The sequence below is a fragment of the Orbicella faveolata genome, unplaced genomic scaffold (assembly GCF_042242905.1).
Source record: "Orbicella faveolata isolate gen_17 unplaced genomic scaffold, um_ofav_v1 contig_24, whole genome shotgun sequence".
Classification (NCBI taxonomy): Eukaryota; Metazoa; Cnidaria; class Anthozoa; order Scleractinia; family Merulinidae; genus Orbicella; species Orbicella faveolata.
In genome coordinates, this window is record NW_028301552.1 from 19,513,035 (window position 1) to 19,531,604 (window position 18,570).

At 38.3% G+C, this 18,570-nt stretch overlaps 1 protein-coding gene and 1 long non-coding RNA gene across 2 annotated transcripts in view; both read left to right on the forward strand.

Annotated features, from left to right (window-relative positions):
* LOC149110789 (uncharacterized) overlaps positions 1-18,570 on the forward strand; it is a 34,672-nt gene that overhangs the window by 1,256 nt on the left and 14,846 nt on the right. The gene's annotated exons all lie outside the window — the stretch shown is intronic.
* LOC149110790 (uncharacterized) lies at positions 4,565-15,324 on the forward strand. The gene is made up of 3 exons (XR_016207760.1): positions 4,565-6,161; positions 8,664-8,744; positions 14,198-15,324. It is a non-coding gene; the product is annotated as an uncharacterized LOC149110790 (long non-coding RNA).

Here is an 18,570-nt window from a genome sequence, read left to right on the forward strand (position 1 = left end):
CCCCCAAAACAAGAAGATCTGTTAGATCTTATAACCGCGCTTTTAAAATTTAACTGTTCGCTTAGCACTACCGTCGGAACGCAGTGCACATTCCAAAGCAGTCATTGATGATTCTTTTCTTACTGTAGACATCACATCACTTGATCAACACAAACTGTATTATTGCACCATCAGTGGTAGCCGTTGACAAATCTCCGATGACTTAATGGTCTTAATCTAGAACTTTCTTCGGGATATGTATGGGCATGAACGATATCAACGACACAATAATAACACTATTAACAACAGCTTTCTTTCTTAAAAGTCATGATTAAATTTAATTGGTGTTTTCCACGAGTAAAGAGCTAGCAAAGTAGTCACACAAGTCATAAAAAAACCCTATCCCGACCGATGTATCGATTTTGGTCACTCCAGTGACCACAGATTGAAAACGTGACAGAAAATTGGCGTTACTTTTGATTCTCACCAAATTTGTCGTATCCCCCCCCCCCCCCCCTCGGGAGAATTTTGTTAAGTTAGCTAATTTAGTATGCAAGCCACCGTAATGGCGGTCGCCGCCGGCGAAATGTTTATTTGCTCAAAATTGGGGCAAAATCTTTCGGAGATGGAAATCAGGACATTTGTAAGGATACAGAAAGTAATTTGGGACGGGTTGCTGGCTTCTAAGGCTGAATTTATCCAGAAGTAAGCTGTATTTTCGTTTTCGTGTCGAAAGCCACGCGATGAAATATTATCGGCTTGTTCTGCTGTCTTGTTCTGTTTTTTCTCTTTGTCGTTTTTGTAGCCCGCCGAGGCCAGTCTTTCGTCTAAATCAGTTGAAAAAGGTTCGAAAAAGATGTTCCCATTCAAGTTTAAACTCTCAGGCGATAATTGTGGAGTTTTTTGGCCGAAACGTCGGCTTTGTTATGTTGGTGTTTTTCGGTTGCTATGGGCGACCGTTGCTTCCTTTGTTAGGACAAGTCTGGGAAGTGAGGTCACAAAAAAATTCTAATTAATTCTGGTTTTGTTCGATTTCGCTCAAATTTTAACACGATAAAGCTGAATTGTTAACGAATAGATTTACCGCCTGCCGATGTGTGGTAGCTATTAACGCTGAAGTGTTATATCGCTTCGAAGTCAGGGTTTTGAAGAGATTTTTTTGCAACATGTGGGTTCGGCGTGATTTTGTAATCTGAGGTTTCGGTTGACCCCGAAGGAAAAAATATCCGGAAAAGGTCATTTCATCGACGATTCAAACAAATATAAATATGTATATGTTCCGAGCTAAATTTCTGGTGAAAAAATATAATTTTTGAGGAGCGCTGGGTTTTTAATTTATTCCCGCGAAAGATGAGATTTATTGTTTCAACAGCTTTTGGCGAGTAAACATCACAGGTTGCGTGACTCCAAATTTGGCCGAGTGGAAGCTTGGGTCTGCTCGCACCGAAGTCGAAAAAAAACAAGAAGATCTGTTAGATCTTATAACCGCGCTTTTAAAATTTAACTGTTCGCTTAGCACTACCGTCGGAACGCAGTGCACATTCCAAAGCAGTCATTGATGATTCTTTTCTTACTGTAGACATCACATCACTTGATCAACACAAACTGTATTATTGCACCATCAGTGGTAGCCTTTGACAAATCTCCGATGACTTAATGGTCTTAATCTAGAACTTTCTTCGGGATATGTATGGGCATGAACGACATCAACGACACAATAATAACACTATTAACAACAGCTTTCTTTCTTAAAAGTCATGATTAAATTTAATTGGTGTTTTCCACGAGTAAAGGGCTAGCAAAGTAGTCACACAAGTCATAAAAAAACCCTATCCCGACCGATGTATCGATTTTGGTCACTCCAGTGACCACAGATTGAAAACGTGACAGAAAATTGGCGTTACTTTTGATTCTAACCAAATTTGTCGTATATTCCCCCTCGGGAGAATTTTGTTAAGTTAGCTAATTTAGTATGCAAGCCACCGTAATGGCGGTCGCCGCCGGCGAAATGTTTATTTGCTCAAAATTGGGGCAAAATCTTTCGGAGATGGAAATCAGGACATTTGTAAGGATACAGAAAGTAATTTGGGACGGGTTGCTGGCTTCTAAGGCTGAATTTATCCAGAAGTAAGCTGTATTTTCGTTTTCGTGTCGAAAGCCACGCGATGAAATATTATCGGCTTGTTCTGCTGTCTTGTTCTGTTTTTTCTCTTTGTCGTTTTTGTAGCCCGCCGAGGCCAGTCTTTCGTCTAAATCAGTTGAAAAAGGTTCGAAAAAGATGTTCCCATTCAAGTTTAAACTCTCAGGCGATAATTGTGGAGTTTTTTGGCCGAAACGTCGGCTTTGTTATGTTGGTGTTTTTCGGTTGCTATGGGCGACCGTTGCTTCCTTTGTTAGGACAAGTCTGGGAAGTGAGGTCACAAAAAAATTCTAATTAATTCTGGTTTTGTTCGATTTCGCTCAAATTTTAACACGATAAAGCTGAATTGTTAACGAATAGATTTACCGCCTGCCGATGTGTGGTAGCTATTAACGCTGAAGTGTTATATCGCTTCGAAGTCAGGGTTTTGAAGAGATTTTTTTGCAACATGTGGGTTCGGCGTGATTTTGTAATCTGAGGTTTCGGTTGACCCCGAAGGAAAAAATATCCGGAAAAGGTCATTTCATCGACGATTCAAACAAATATAAATATGTATATGTTCCGAGCTAAATTTCTGGTGAAAAAATATAATTTTTGAGGAGCGCTGGGTTTTTAATTTATTCCCGCGAAAGATGAGATTTATTGTTTCAACAGCTTTTGGCGAGTAAACATCACAGGTTGCGTGACTCCAAATTTGGCCGAGTGGAAGCTTGGGTCTGCTCGCACCGAAGTCGAAAAAAAACAAGAAGATCTGTTAGATCTTATAACCGCGCTTTTAAAATTTAACTGTTCGCTTAGCACTACAGTCGCAACGCAGTGCACATTCCAAAGCAGTCATTGATGATTCTTTTCTTACTGTAGACATCACATCACTTGATCAACACAAATTGTATTATTGCACCATCAGTGGTAGCCTTTGACAAATCTCCGATGACTTAATGGTCTTAATCTAGAACTTTCTTCGGGATATGTATGGGCATGAACGATATCAACGACACAATAATAACACTATTAACAACAGCTTTCTTTCTTAAAAGTCATGATTAAATTTAATTGGTGTTTTCCACGAGTAAAGAGCTAGCAAAGTAGTCACACAAGTCATAAAAAAACCCTATCCCGACCGATGTATCGATTTTGGTCACTCCAGTGACCACAGATTGAAAACGTGACAGAAAATTGGCGTTACTTTTGATTCTCACCAAATTTGTCGTATCCCCCCCCCCCTCGGGAGAATTTTGTTAAGTTAGCTAATTTAGTATGCAAGCCACCGTAATGGCGGTCGCCGCCGGCGAAATGTTTATTTGCTCAAAATTGGGGCAAAATCTTTCGGAGATGGAAATCAGGACATTTGTAAGGATACAGAAAGTAATTTGGGACGGGTTGCTGGCTTCTAAGGTTGAATTTATCCAGAAGTAAGCTGTATTTTCGTTTTCGTGTCGAAAGCCACGCGATGAAATATTATCGGCTTGTTCTGCTGTCTTGTTCTGTTTTTTCTCTTTGTCGTTTTTGTAGCCCGCCGAGGCCAGTCTTTCGTCTAAATCAGTTGAAAAAGGTTCGAAAAAGATGTTCCCATTCAAGTTTAAACTCTCAGGCGATAATTGTGGAGTTTTTTGGCCGAAACGTCGGCTTTGTTATGTTGGTGTTTTTCGGTTGCTATGGGCGACCGTTGCTTCCTTTGTTAGGACAAGTCTGGGAAGTGAGGTCACAAAAAAATTCTAATTAATTCTGGTTTTGTTCGATTTCGCTCAAATTTTAACACGATAAAGTTGGATTGTTAACGAATAGATTTACCGCCTGCCGATGTGTGGTAGCTATTAACGCTGAAGTGTTATATCGCTTCGAAGTCAGGGTTTTGAAGAGATTTTTTTGCAACATGTGGGTTCGGCGTGATTTTGTAATCTGAGGTTTCGGTTGACCCCGAAGGAAAAAATATCCGGAAAAGGTCATTTCATCGACGATTCAAACAAATATAAATATGTATATGTTCCGAGCTAAATTTCTGGTGAAAAAATATAATTTTTGAGGAGCGCTGGGTTTTTAATTTATTCCCGCGAAAGATGAGATTTATTGTTTCAACAGCTTTTGGCGAGTAAACATCACAGGTTGCGTGACTCCAAATTTGGCCGAGTGGAAGCTTGGGTCTGCTCGCACCGAAGTCGAAAAAAAACAAGAAGATCTGTTAGATCTTATAACCGCGCTTTTAAAATTTAACTGTTTGCTTAGCACTACCGTCGGAACGCAGTGCACATTCCAAAGCAGTCATTGATGATTCTTTTCTTACTGTAGACATCACATCACTTGATCAACACAAATTGTATTATTGCACCATCAGTGGTAGCCATTGACAAATCTCCGATGACATAATGGTCTTAATCTTTGTAGAACTTTCTTCGGGATATGTATGGGCATGAACGATATCAACGACACGATAATAACACTATTAACAACAGCTTTCTTTCTTAAAATTCATGATTAAATTTAATTGGTGTTTTCCACGAGTAAAGGGCTAGCAAAGTAGTCACACAAGTCATATAATTTAATAATAAAACTCTATCCCGACCGATGTATCGATTTTGGTCACTCCAGTGACCACAGATTGAAAACGTGACAGAAAATTGCCGTTACTTTCGATTCTGACCAAATTTAGACAGTGGGATGATCTCATCCTTAGCCAATTACAGGCCATTTTTCAGCTCTTTTCGTCATATCCCCCCCTCGGGAGAATTTTGTCAAGTTAGCTAATTTAGTATGCAAGCCACCGTAATGGCGGTCACCCTCGACGAAGTGTTTATTTGCTCAAAATTGGGGCAAAATCTTTCGGAGATGGAAATCAGGACATTTGTAAGGATACAGAAAGTAATTTGGGGCCGGTTGCTGGCTTCTAAGGCTGAATTTATCCAGAAGTAAGCTGTATTTTCGTTTTCGTGCCGAAAGCCATGCGATGAAATATTATCGGCTTGTTCTGCTGTCTTGTTCTGTTTTTCTCTTGGTCCTTTTTGTAGCCCGCCGAGGCCAGTCTTTCGTCTAAATCAGTTGAAAAAAGTTTGAAAAAGATGTTCCCAGTCAAGTTTAAGCTCGCAGGCGATAATTCTGAAGTTTTTTGGCCGAAACGTCGGCTTTGTTATGTTCGTGTTTTTCGGTTGCTATGGGCGACCGTTGCTTCCTTTGTTAGGTCAAGTCTGGGGAGTGAGGTCACAAAAGAATTCTAATTAATTCTGGTTTTGTTCGATTTCGCTGAAATTTTAACACGATAAAGCGGGATTGTTAAGGAATAGATTTACCGTCTGCCGATGTGTGGTAGCTATTAACGCTGAAGTGTTATATCGCTTCGAAGTCAAGGTTTTGAAAAGATTTTTTTGCCACATGTGGGTTCGGCGTGATTTTGTAATAGGAGGTTTCGGTTGACCCCGAAGGAAAAAATATCCGGAAAAGGTCATTTCATCGACGATTCAAACGAATATAAATATGTATATGTTCCGAATTTTCCCGCGAAAGTCAGTATCGGAGATGAGATTTATTAATGCTTCAACAGCTTTTGGCGAGTAAACATCACAGGTTGCGTGACTCAAAATTTGGCCGAGTGGAAGCTTGGGTCTGCTCGCACACAAGTCGCAAAAAAAAAAACCACGGGTAAACCATGAACCGCGCTCGGCCCATGGCCGCGCGGTTAAAAAACCACGGGTAAACCATGAACCGCGCTCGGCCCATGGCCGCGCGGTTAAAAAACCACGGGTAAACCATGAACCGCGCTCGGCCCATGGCCGCGCGGTTAAAAAACCACGGGTATGTAGCGTTGCACTTTCGTCCTGCGTGGCAGACATGTCTAACACCTTTTGACCAATTGTATGTGTTGTTGTTTCTTCCAATGAAAATGCGTTGTGATCGTGTCCCCTGAGATTATTTTACTAGGGGACGGGACGGTGTTTGCCAGTTGAAAGCTCGAAACCTATCGATTGTGACTTTTATCGTGAGGGTGTTTTGCCGGATCTTTCTGCATGTTCCGAAACACATTTACAGCTGCCTTTGAAGCCTAATATTGTTGGTAAGAAGCTTTGTGAAGTGTAGTGTATTGTATTATGTTGTTTGTAGAAATGGAGTGAGCAATTTATATGGCTCAAGTCTACGAAGCCATTTCGACATGTTCATCAGCAATCTAAGTTTTGTTGATCGTGTTGCTTTCAAGCGGCACGAACTAAGCTGGCACTAGTTTGTATAGTCCACACTGTTGTGTTTTGAATTTTGCAATTAAGATCTGCCTCCGTCACGGGCACAAAGAAACGCTGTCGTGCAGACAGAGCAAATTTTCACTCAGCTTATTACCACCTTATATCGCCAAATACCACCAAATACATGTATACAGCTTAGTTGGATAAAAATGCTATAGAGCAGAGCAAAACAGTAGTTTCGAAATAATGTGCAGGACTGCAAGGATTAAAATTGGTTACAGTTCAAGAAATTTGAGTTTAGTTCAGGATGTCAAGAAATCGAGTTTATCATTCTTGTGACAGTTTGAACTTTCGAGCCTTTATTTTGTCTGGTATTTCTTTTCTTCTATCAGTATTGGGAATGATTTCTACCCATGTTAAAGTAACCTTTAAAGTAATCTCCTGGGCACAATCACGAAAACAAATGCACAATACATTTCCCTGAATGTTTCCTACCAAGCACAGTCTCTAAAAATAAATTAAAATAGGTCACCATGCTTGCAAAAGAGATATGATGTACCAGTCTTACCCTATTTTGCCAGGTCTTTTAAATAGTACTATTCATTTATTTTATCACTCCGCATTACATTTTGCGGTGGCTGGAAGGCACAGTTTTTTGATGAACTTTGATAGGCATACATGAATTTTTGAGCATAAGGAACAACATAATAAACAACTTATGCAAAAGAATCGAAAATAATCCAAATAACATACAATCCATGAGTAATGATTTTGTTGTTGATGCTATTGAATCAGTGTAAAATTCTGCGCTTGAAGCGTTCGCAATATAGTGCTAAGGAATCACCAGGTAAGGTCAGGGTTGTTTGTCCTTCTGTTCTTCTTTTCCTCTGTTGTTGACTTGCTACCTTTAAGCTGTTTGTTACAAAGCAGTGTTTTGTAGACACACAGTGTGTATAGTCATCATGTGAGGCTGCTTCAAGAAGTGCTTGCCTAGGTTTCCTTTTCTATGCGACTGGTCCAATTAGTACATATTATAGTTCACCACTGAATTTTCTCCGATTCTTATTGGTTTAAATTGATCACGTGATGCAATAGTGTTCATCCGTGGAGAGACACTATCAGCCCATTGTGCCTGTCTGAGGAAAATACCCGGATGGATAGTACTCGTCTGTGTAAATGTTTCTGTAAAGAAGCTGGCTTACAGAAAGTTAACAATTGAAATATATTAAGTGGGTTTTTGTCTGTTTTCTTTTTCAAATTTTACATTTGGCTTCAACGACCTTCCATGGCTTTCATCTAAAAAAGTTGAAAATAATTCAATATGAATTTTGAACTGGCACGCGGAAGAAAATTTAGTGGTGAACGATAAAGACAATAGAGTGTTTATGTCTCGGAACTATCGGTTGATAGTTGTCCCTTGGAAATTTGATGTTCTTAAAACTAGCATATTTGTTTTAAGAGCATCAAATTTCCATGGGGCAACTATCAACCGATAGTTCCTCGACAGAAACTCTCTATTGTTTAAATAGGGATACATCCAATACCTTGTCATGTCTTCATTAGGTGGCATTGCCATTATCTCTTTGTGCCAGCTCTTGTGTGAGGAACATTGCCATTCTTGTTATCTTCTGGAGAATTTATTCATGTTTTTGGATACTTGGGTTTTTTTTGTTCTTTTAATGTAAAAACAATTAAAGAAGGAGAAAACGGTTTGTTTATCTACTTGTATTTTTATTCTCAAGGATGTCTTTTATCTCTTGGTAAATATATATGGGTTATTGACCAAGTGTGAGGTCAAGATGGTTGGATATTGGCCAAGTTCATTTTTTGCAAGTTTATGGACCGAGACGGAGTCGAGGTCCATAAACTCGCAAAAAAAGAACGAGGCCAATATCCAGCCATCTTGAACAAACAAGCTTGGTCAATAAAGGATTTATTATATGGCTTTTGGGGAAATTTTTCTCGCGGGACACGGCAGGTAGTCCCGAGCGGGCAAGATAGCTTCATCTTGCCCGCTCGGGTAGCCAATCACAGCGCAGGATTTGATTCATCTTGCCTGCTCGCGGAGCTAGCCATATAATAAGATGTAGTTCTCATCAGCTAAACTTTGCCACTAGAGATTCAGTCTGTTCTGTTTTGGTTTCATTGTCAGTTGAAATAGACTTTAAAAACCTAGGTCTTGATAAGATAGTCATACTCTTGCAGTTGTTTCTGATTGAATTTTGTTTTCTTTTAAATTTCCCTTTACTGAGGAACAGCTTTTAATCTACAAGGCTGTACATGTATGTTATTTTAAAACAGTCAGTGTAACTTAAAATATAATTGCATTTGTGTGATTTTGTGTTTAACAATAATGCTTTGAATTTCTGTTTTTGCAGTAATGGATGATCATCATGGGTTGGATGAGGGAAAACATGCACGAACCGAAGAAAGTCGTAGTAGAGAAGGAACTAGGGATGGTGAGCATCAGCCCTTACCATGATATGTATCAGTTGCCATGCATTGATAATTTTTTTAGAGTTGTGTCTTGCCAAAATAATTCATTTTTTTGTTATCTGTACGTAATTGGGTCTTAACTGTAATGGCAGCACTTTCTCAAGAATTTTAGGGCTTATGTCCTCATATTATACTTCAATATCTGGTTAGCTTATGAGTTTTTTCTTGTACACTAAGTACTCCAGCAATACTAAGAAGAACATTGCAAACCAAATGTGTTAGAGGAAGCCAGCTTTTATGTATTAGAGAAAGCCAACTATTACGTGTTAGAGAAGGCCAACTATTTTTCAAAACACATCTTCTTCGCACCTGGATAAATTAGCCAGTTTCTAGTTTTTAATTCCTTTTCATCCCTGCTATGAAGGCTTAAAATTTAGCACAGGGAGTGTTTAGTAGATGGAGTTTCAAAATCTTAAGGAAGAAGTGATTGTACAGTACCACGTTAATGCACAGCTTATTATTCTTGTGTATCCATTAAACTAGTCAACAACCCATTGTCCCCAATAGAACAAAATAATTTTGTTTTTAAAATTGATATAAAATAAAAGTCTCAACTTACCGGTAGTTTGGGAGGTTCTGTGGTATATTATAGGTTAAGGTATAGATGTATGGCAGTGATACAAGCAATTTTTGCTGCATGTTACACAGAAGATATTTGCATATCATATGTAGTTACTCAAGCATTTGTCGCAGTGCACATATTTTTTCTATTCTTTGTTGTGACTCTTATTTAAAACCCCAAAAGCTGTGAACAAGACAGCTTGTAGGAAGTTGAGCCTTCTGTGTTAGCAAATGACAACCTTAACTTAAATGACAAAACTGGTAAACCATACATGTACAATTGCCCCTACTGTATTCTACATGTATACTTACAGCCTGCAAAGCACTCACTTTCTTTCCTGCAATGGTTTGGGGCACAACAAACATTTATAAATGAATTAAGAGAGGTTGAGGAGTCGAGGAGGCAGAGTAAAGAAAACTTTTGGATGCTGCAAAGCTCTTAGAATGAGCTTGACGGCTATTAATGCAGTGTTCGACACTAACTTTCTTGCTAATTTGCCCTTTGGGCAACTAGTTCTGTTTTTGTTGGTTCCCCGTGTGTCTTTTTAGTTGCCTACCTGGTAGACTTTTGTTGCCCATTAGCGCTCATGAAAAAATTTCAACTTGCAGAAATGCTCAACTTTTTTATAAACTTGCCTTCTTGTTTTGGTGTTGCAACAGTGATTCATTGGGTGATTAATCAGTCATAGAGCACAACCCTCACAAGATTTTAAACATCCACGAACTGTGCCCACACATTTTGATGAGACTCCACTTTTCTAACAAATAGACCCAGTGAAGCACTTTTACTGGTCAAATACAATGAACCAACTGTCATGAATGAAAACATAATTCATGCCCAGAAGCACATCATTATCATTAATATTATTGTTATTATTTTTGTTGTCATCGTTGTTGTTTTTATTGCTATTTTTATTTATTATTATTGTTATTATTAATAATTTTCTTTTTAACTATATATTAAGGAATGGCAAAAAGATGGCTCAGCCTGTACCTGTAGTGCCTATTTTGTATTTGTAATCATAGATTAATAAAACTGCTTCTCTTCCTCACCAGAGATCAGTCGGGGAGTAGCTTACAATCCTGACAACAGTGCCCCATTTCTTTTTGAGTCACACCAGTAAAACTTATAGCCAAAATGTTGCCGTACCGTACAATTTGTGTGGAAAGACTTTGACACAAAAGTTATTTCCAAATACTGTTGCAAAATGCATCTTTGAAAATTCAATGAGGTTATCAAGCATTTTATAGTATTTTAAGAACTAGGGATTAATGCTTTTTATGGTTCGCAAGATCACTAATCGACTAGCCACTTTTATTTAGCAAGCTTTGGGGCAAGCTTCTCACAAAATTTGGGTTCATGGCTTGTTTTGGAAATGAGAGTCAATTGTAGAAACTTTCAGTGAATGTTAGAGTTGAGTTTACATGTCTTTGACCTTTAAGTTAATACTTCTGAACTTCTGCCCAAATGATTTCCCCAAAACTTGGGCATGGTTTGTATAAGTCAGAATAAGCTGGTTCCAGAAATTGAGTAAAAGTATACCAGCAAAATTTTTTTTACTGGTAGTGTTGTTGTCCAAAAAATGGGGTCCAGTCAAACACCAGTAAGAATAAAAATATTTTCCCCAGTAAATAGAATTAAGTAACATTATCACGGAGTGAAACACAAAATATTTCCCAAAATTTCTTAGCCAACACTTCAAAGCCCCAAAATTTATGTTGCAAACTTTGACATGGGGTAGTGTGCCCACAATAACTGCAGCACCACCTTAAGTAATGATGAAATGGAATCAATAGAATAACCATGATAAGAATGGTGTTATCCTTTTGATACAATATTAATAACAAACAGTGGGGCTTGACTTTTCAAAATTACAGAAAAACTCAAATTGCATCTAGGGCCACCAGATCACAGTTTTCAAGCAACATACATTTAAATAGAAAGGAATTGTTAGCCAAATTAACTTTAACTAAAAATAACAGGCACTTTTTAAAAATAAAGTGGTTTGCTATTAAACAGTTAAAAAACAGTTCCTTTATATTGCTATATGTAGAAACATAAAAAATGAAAAGGGTTTGTCAAACACAACTCGATACATCACCACCACCCACATAAATTATGATACTCTCCCATGTAGATGTGGAAGGAAAACACCTTGTTTTCACTCTAAGAGGAACTGGAGTTTGCAAGTCCTGACAGCAAGCCCTGACAGTTGTTCAGATTGGTTTCTTTGGAGTTAATGACAATAAATTGATCAACACCAAATTAATTAAGAGAGCACTCGACAACCAAATTGATGGCATTTTGTTGGGTTCTTCATTAGGCCGTTGTTGTTGTTGTTTTTTTATCATGACAGAACTCAAAAATGATATTGTTCGTAAAATGCTTGACAGTGGCCTTATAAATGAGTAGTTTTATGGACGTTATTTTGAAGATATGCTGTTGAGGGACAAACCAAATAAATCTGACATGTTTTACAGTCAGTAAATTTGAAGATGGTTTGATCCATTTCCTGGACATTTCTCTGAAAAGAACATCCATTGACATTTATAGGAATCACACAAACACTGGACAGAATGTCTTGTTTTCTAGTCAAGTACGTTGACTTGCCAAAATTACTTGGGTTAGGCCTTGTTGCACCAGGCTTCTCGTATATGTGAAATAGACTCTCTCAGTCAGAAACAAAGAACAATGGTGAAAACGTTCTGTTAGGGAATGGCTTTCCTAAATCTGTGGCTTCTAATCTTGTCAGGTGCTTCAGACACAGTGGCTCGGAACCTAGAACATCTTATCCCAATAACAACAAGACTATGAGTTTTAAGGATTTTAAATTCTAATATGGGGTTTAGGACTGGCACTAGTTTTGCTAGGCTAATGATGTAATTTTGAAAGCAGATGGGAGCTCCTCTGGGGGCCTGTCCAGGAATCCCCATCAATGTCCCAGACCAAAAATGGCATGTGCTTTTAACTATTACTTCATCTCATGCAGGAAGGAAGTGATGTCTGAACAGTTTTCATTGAAGTGCCTTGAAACCAGAACCAGAGTATTAACAATATTACAAACAACGCAACAAAGAAAGTACAGGATGCAAAACAGAGCACAGTGATGCAAACCCAAATGCAAGTTAATTTTGAAACCAAATTGAAAATTGCTATGTAGAGTGAGACGGGTAACTGCAATCACAACTGGTGGTTTGTTATTTGCGTGAAAAATTAGCAGACATTAAGTTCAAGGAAGTGAGTTTATAGAGAAGTCCATTTGCATCATATTAATCAAAAACTGGTTTTCTTAGTTAGGTATAGAAATACAGTATGTTAATAAGTAGTTTCTTAGAAATCGATTTTGAAATAAAAACTAGCGCTAAAAAGTCACGACGTTTCGACCTCTACGAGGTCATTTTCAAGTGAGTAAATTTTCTACAATAGCATATAGCCATAAATATGTTAAAAACAACTTATAATAGATAAAAATGTGGCGAACGCTAAAATGTGATAAAATATGTGAAAAAGTGTTAAAAATATACAATGGAAAAATAAAATAATCTTAGCAAGAATTGCTCTAAACAAATAATTGGGCGCGAATTGAATCGCACTGTTTGTTTAGCATTGGTTTCAGTTCTTTGATAAAAAAACATTTCAAAAATAAGGTAGCCAAATTTGTTCTGACACTGTCTTAAGATTCGAAAACTCTCTGCGATGTCTTCTGGCTCCATATCGTGCTGCTCTCTGAGGTGGTTTCCGATTGCCGATCCTTTGTGTTCTTCAATTCGTTGGTGTAGGTGTCGGCACGTGTAACCGACATAGCCTGCATCACACAGGCCACACTGAAATGAATACACCACGCATTGTTGACTAACAAGAGGCTGCTTGTCTTCCCTGACCTTAATTTCATCCTTGATCTTTCTACTTGTGTAAACTGGGTTAATATCTGCGTTGATCTTCCGACTGAGGTCAGCCAGCTGTTTACGTACTACGTTTGCAGATTTCTGGCCCTTGTAGGGCAACACGATTCTGACTGGGGCTTCTCTTTTATCAGCCACTCGAGTATGTGAATCCTCGGACACTTTTGATTCAATAAATTTGCGAATGATTGACTGCACAAGGTCGTCAGGATAGCACAGTCGGGAAAATATCTCTTTAAGGCGTTCACATTCCTCGTGAAAAAACTTCCACTTTCAAAATACAGTATGAATATTTATAATTTGAATTATAATAATATTACTGTTGTACTTTAGATTGTAATTCCAATGCTCTTTTTAAAAACTGATTTCAGTTTCATTAGGTAGGTTGGTGCTTTGGGCCCAAAACAGCAGCCTGAAAACGGTCCTTGTAAGTTGACAAGCCCTTGAATAGCCAGGAAGTTTCAAAAAATGGGCCCTGAAGAGGCAAAGGGCCGACTTCAGACACAACTTAAAGCGAGTTTCAATTAGTCCAGCAAATTTATTTCACTTTCCGTAGGAGGAAGGTAAATTCCTAAAGATAAACATGAAACGAATTACTACAAATAACTAACTGAAGACGGCAGAAAACTAAGAGGAAAACACAAACAGACGATAAACTAAACGGCTTACCAAAATGCTGACAACGGGGTTCAGGGAACCAAGAAGATACAAGTGTACCGGACGATAAACTAGCACTAAACGAACATGAAAGGATAACACAAATATATACGCAACGAAATTTACATACGACGCGAGAAAAAAAGCATGCAGAATGTGAAAAAATACATTAACATACGGAACAAAAAAGGACACAAAGAAAACACGAAATAGCCGTAACAGGCCCCTTCACAGAAAGTTTCAGTTTTCCACAATATTGTTGTGTCTATTAAATCCATCTCCATATTTTTAATAGCCTGGCCAAACCATACCTGGAGGCATTAGATGATATGATCGATGAGGAGGAGGAGGAGTTAGAAGAAGACAAAGAAGAAGAAGAAGGACAAGAGGATCAAGAAGAACAAGTGGAAGGGCAAGAAGAACAAGACAATGATGATGAACACCTCTACAGAAAGTTAATAGAGGATGAGTTTAGTGACAGTGATAAAATCAGTATTTATTTCGTAGATTTTTTAAATTTTTATCAGGATTTCTTTAACAGATGTATTAATAAGTAATAATTAAGTAAATAGAGGATGAGTCTGAAATTGTTTTGATTGTTCTACATTTACAACAGCTTATTTAAATTAGCCCAAGCTCAAAGGCTGAAGAAAATATGTCATTACTTTTTGTTTACTAAATGAACCACAAATCACTGTGTTGCCTGTGACTAGTTTGTTGGATCTAGCTTTAAGGGACAAAAGAGTGACAGAACTTTTCATCTTTGTAATAAGAACCCAGCCACAGTCGTGCCTGACTAACTGTGTCCACCTTCCTTGGTTTAAATAAGCTAATTAAAATGCATGAATGGTGAAAATATCAAGCATCATGTAACCTGTTGATCAGTCGACAACTCCACCTTTCACATTTCTTTTCATAATTTGGATTTGCCAGATTTGAATGGAAGCCACAGGAAAGTTGTTGAAAACATGTCAAAAAATGATGAAAAAAAATTAGTTTGGTGGTCTGTGTTAGAAGTGCACCACTGTAAATGCAATGATAAGTATTATATTAGTATGTCCAAAAGGCATTTATCTGTCAAAAATAGAATTTCTCAAACTAATTCTAACTTTGGTTATTTTGCCTTTGTAACAATACAAATCTCAAGATTATAGTGGTTTTACAACACAGGCTAAAAACATGCCCTAAAATATAATTTTCGAAAATGTTTGGATAAAGCAACGGTTTGTATCATACGTGAGCATTGCAGATAATTCAAGCCAATTAATTCAAGGTCACAAGTCAGATTGTTTTGGTTCGCCCGTGTCTAGAAAAATCTATAAGATTCCAGTTGATAGTGATAATGGTAATTATACCTGCTCATGAAAACACCAGTTGTATAAATTCCAGTCTAGCCACAAATAAATAAAAAAAGATTTCTAATCTTCTTTGTCATAACTGAATTATGTTATTGAACTAGTATGAGGTCCGTGTTGGTAAAACATTGGTCGAGTTCTTCGCCTTGCAATGTTACGGCGAGATCCATAGACTTGTTAAAAAAAGAAATACCCATATCAGTATCCGACTTAAGTTTCATTCCATGTTCAATGCTAAATTCCTGAGGGGTGTGCCTACAAACGAGGACTAACAATAGAGCTATAAATCAATGAACATAATAAATCCCTCTAAGATTCTCTAACCGAAACAAGTGATAGGTTGAGGTATCACTGAATTCCTAATTTTCAACCTTCTGCTCTCATTTCATCGTCTCTCCCGGTTAATAACACGTACCCGTTGTAGCTAGTTCCAGCCGATCCCAGAAATGCAAATCTCATTAACAGTCAGTGCTCTCTCTGATAACCATAACAAGTACTTTTAAGGGTATCAAGTCTTATATCGGAGGTTCGGTGATATTTCTTTCTAAAAGCAAAAACTGAAATAGTGTTCAACATAACCTTGCTCAGCACGTTTGCGAAAATCTATTGGTTCCTTTCAGAGGTTTCTTTAAGAGCACTCGGCTAACCTCCAGGTACGATTTCCGTACAGTGCCATACATTAATTATGTATGCAACTATCTCAAACTATCACATTATACTCAAACAGCAATCGTGAAAAGAACGAGTCAGTCAAAAAATTGCATGCATAATTAATGTAAGGGGTGGTGCGAAAATCTTGCCAACCTCCCTGTCAAAATAAGAGAGCCCCTCTGCCAGTTTTGTCCACATAGTATAATTTCTACTGACAGAATCGCTATGATTACGATAACGACCACAAAGCGCTTTGTGGTGTATTGAATAGGCCACAAAGCGCTTTGTGGTGTTTTGAATAGGCCACAAAGCGCTTTGCGGTGTTTTGAATAGGCCATAAAGCGCTTTGTGGTGTGAAAAATTGGAAAAACCAAATTATTTCAGAAAATAGCTGTGAGATATTTGCGAGTCAACGAGCCATCCAGTTTTCAATGTTAAATCCCAAAATAAAACACCACATAGCGCTTTGTGGTGTTTTGAATAGGCCACAAAGCGCTCTGTGGTGTTTTGAGTAGGCCACAAAGCGCTCCGTGGTGTTTTCAATAGGCCACAAAGTGCTCTGTGGTTTTTTGACTACTACTGCTGTTTTGTAAAGCAAAGCGAACTAGGAACAGTTAGAAAGCACTCCGGCCATAAAAATCTACTCGACAAGAAAATTTCTGTAATAAATGTTCGATGCTACAGGAGACGGCTTACCCAAAAAGGTTCAGTCAGCCTCAACAAACTTATACTGAGAAGAGGGCTTTCGCGAACCGGATTTCGTGTGAGTGACAAGATTGGGAATAGAGAAATATTGCGCAGATTGAGTGGTAGTTTTACAGCACCGAAACTAAAATTGGTTACACTGCTTCTCAGAAATTTTGTTTTGCCTCTGTAATATCATTAAACGATCTGAATAATTTGAGGATAATCAAAGCGCGGAGTTTAATATTGGCTGGCCGGGAACACGCAGTTCGCAAACCGGAGAGCAACCACTGTTTAAATCTTCGATCGAACTTTCATGTTGAATTTGAAACTGAAAATACACTAAGCGGTCAATTTCCGATAGAAATCTTGTGAGGTAAATGCTATTCTTGCAAATAGTCGCTGCATATTTACGTTCAGAGTCACTCTGGTTCAGAGTAAAGACATACAAAGTCAAATACTGCTTCCGAACGCTACCCCTCCAAAAATCAATTTTGTTCGAAGACCGAACCGCAACGGAGTTTAGTTACCAGTCTTATGCTGCGTGTTATTAGATAGAACGCATGATATGATTGGCTCCGTATATCACATTACGTCAGAGGACATGTCTGCTACATAGGACATAACTGCAACGGTACACGGGTAAACCATGAACCGCGCTCGGCCCATGGCCGCGCGGTTAATGAGACAGTGCGGTCAGTGCGCATGTACGTCGGTTGCATCCAGCCGTAGTGTGAAATCTGACTACGTGAGTCGGGATGTTTTGCCGTAGCGGCTACTACGTCGGGTTTATTTCGCTTCTCTGGCCCTTATCAACAGACATCTCGGCATTTTAAGAATTCCATTGGATACTATATCCTTTAAACTCAATTTAAGTCAAAGATTGCGTCAAGTTTGCCTCTCATAAGCTTGTAAATCCGTATCCTGAATTGACGATAAGTTTTGGCAAAGGTGTTAAAATAGCGAAGTGAGTCAAGTTAAATATTCGTGTTGAGCACGAGGTTGTTTTTCTTCGGTTAAGTTTGCTTTGAGGGTTTAGTGAAGATGTTTTATATCTGGATAACTATACGATGCTATTTTGCTTCTTTGACTATTGATATATTTGTGCTCTTCAATCGATATTCTTTGAGATATTTGTCTCTGAAATTATATATTTCATTCATCAAATTGGTATGGTATTCGCTTTCGCTCAGTAATAACCTGTTCGTCCTAGGAAGGCGAATAACGGCCATCGTCCTTTGAGTGAAGCCATTTGGTTGTGAGAAACTAAATAAAAGAGATTTTAAACTCCTTAGCCGATGTTTCTTTCATCTTTGTATTTCGCTTTACCCGCTAAACATAAAATTTGGCAGACCACCGAGACGTACTCTCCCCAGACCTTTTCAGTCACGGCAGCTGTAGTATACACCAGCCGTAGTGATTTCCTTAAACCCCCTATTGTCATCTAAATTAGACTGCTGGCAGTCCATGCACCTGACCAATGCGTTCATGTTCACGAACAAACACTCGTCTGACCCAAGGAGAAAAGACCGGCTGCCAGCGGTCTTAAACCAAATAGACGTTAATAAACCCAGTGTGACTAGCAAAAAAAACAATTTATTAAAACAATTAAAACGATCTCTAGTTGAAAATTTAGATTAAAATAAGCTTTCGGCTTTCAACCTGCAGCTTTTGACGAATGATCAGAAAGACGCGAATGAATGAATACATACAGTGAAAAGAGTGAAAAAATACATAATAGAAATGTATCATTAAAGTGGTGACCGCAAAAGGGAATTTGGATAATGAAAAGAGACTAATTCTATTGTTAGTAGTCTAGAATTATTGTCCGCCTCATTAGTCATGGCAGTGTGCCAGGACTGGCACACGATAATCGCCCTTGTCACATACTCTAGCGTTGTTCACTTACTCTAGCCTGAGCGGCGTTGTCGAAGTCGATTTGATGGCCGTTAAACCATAATATAACTCCAAGTGCAGT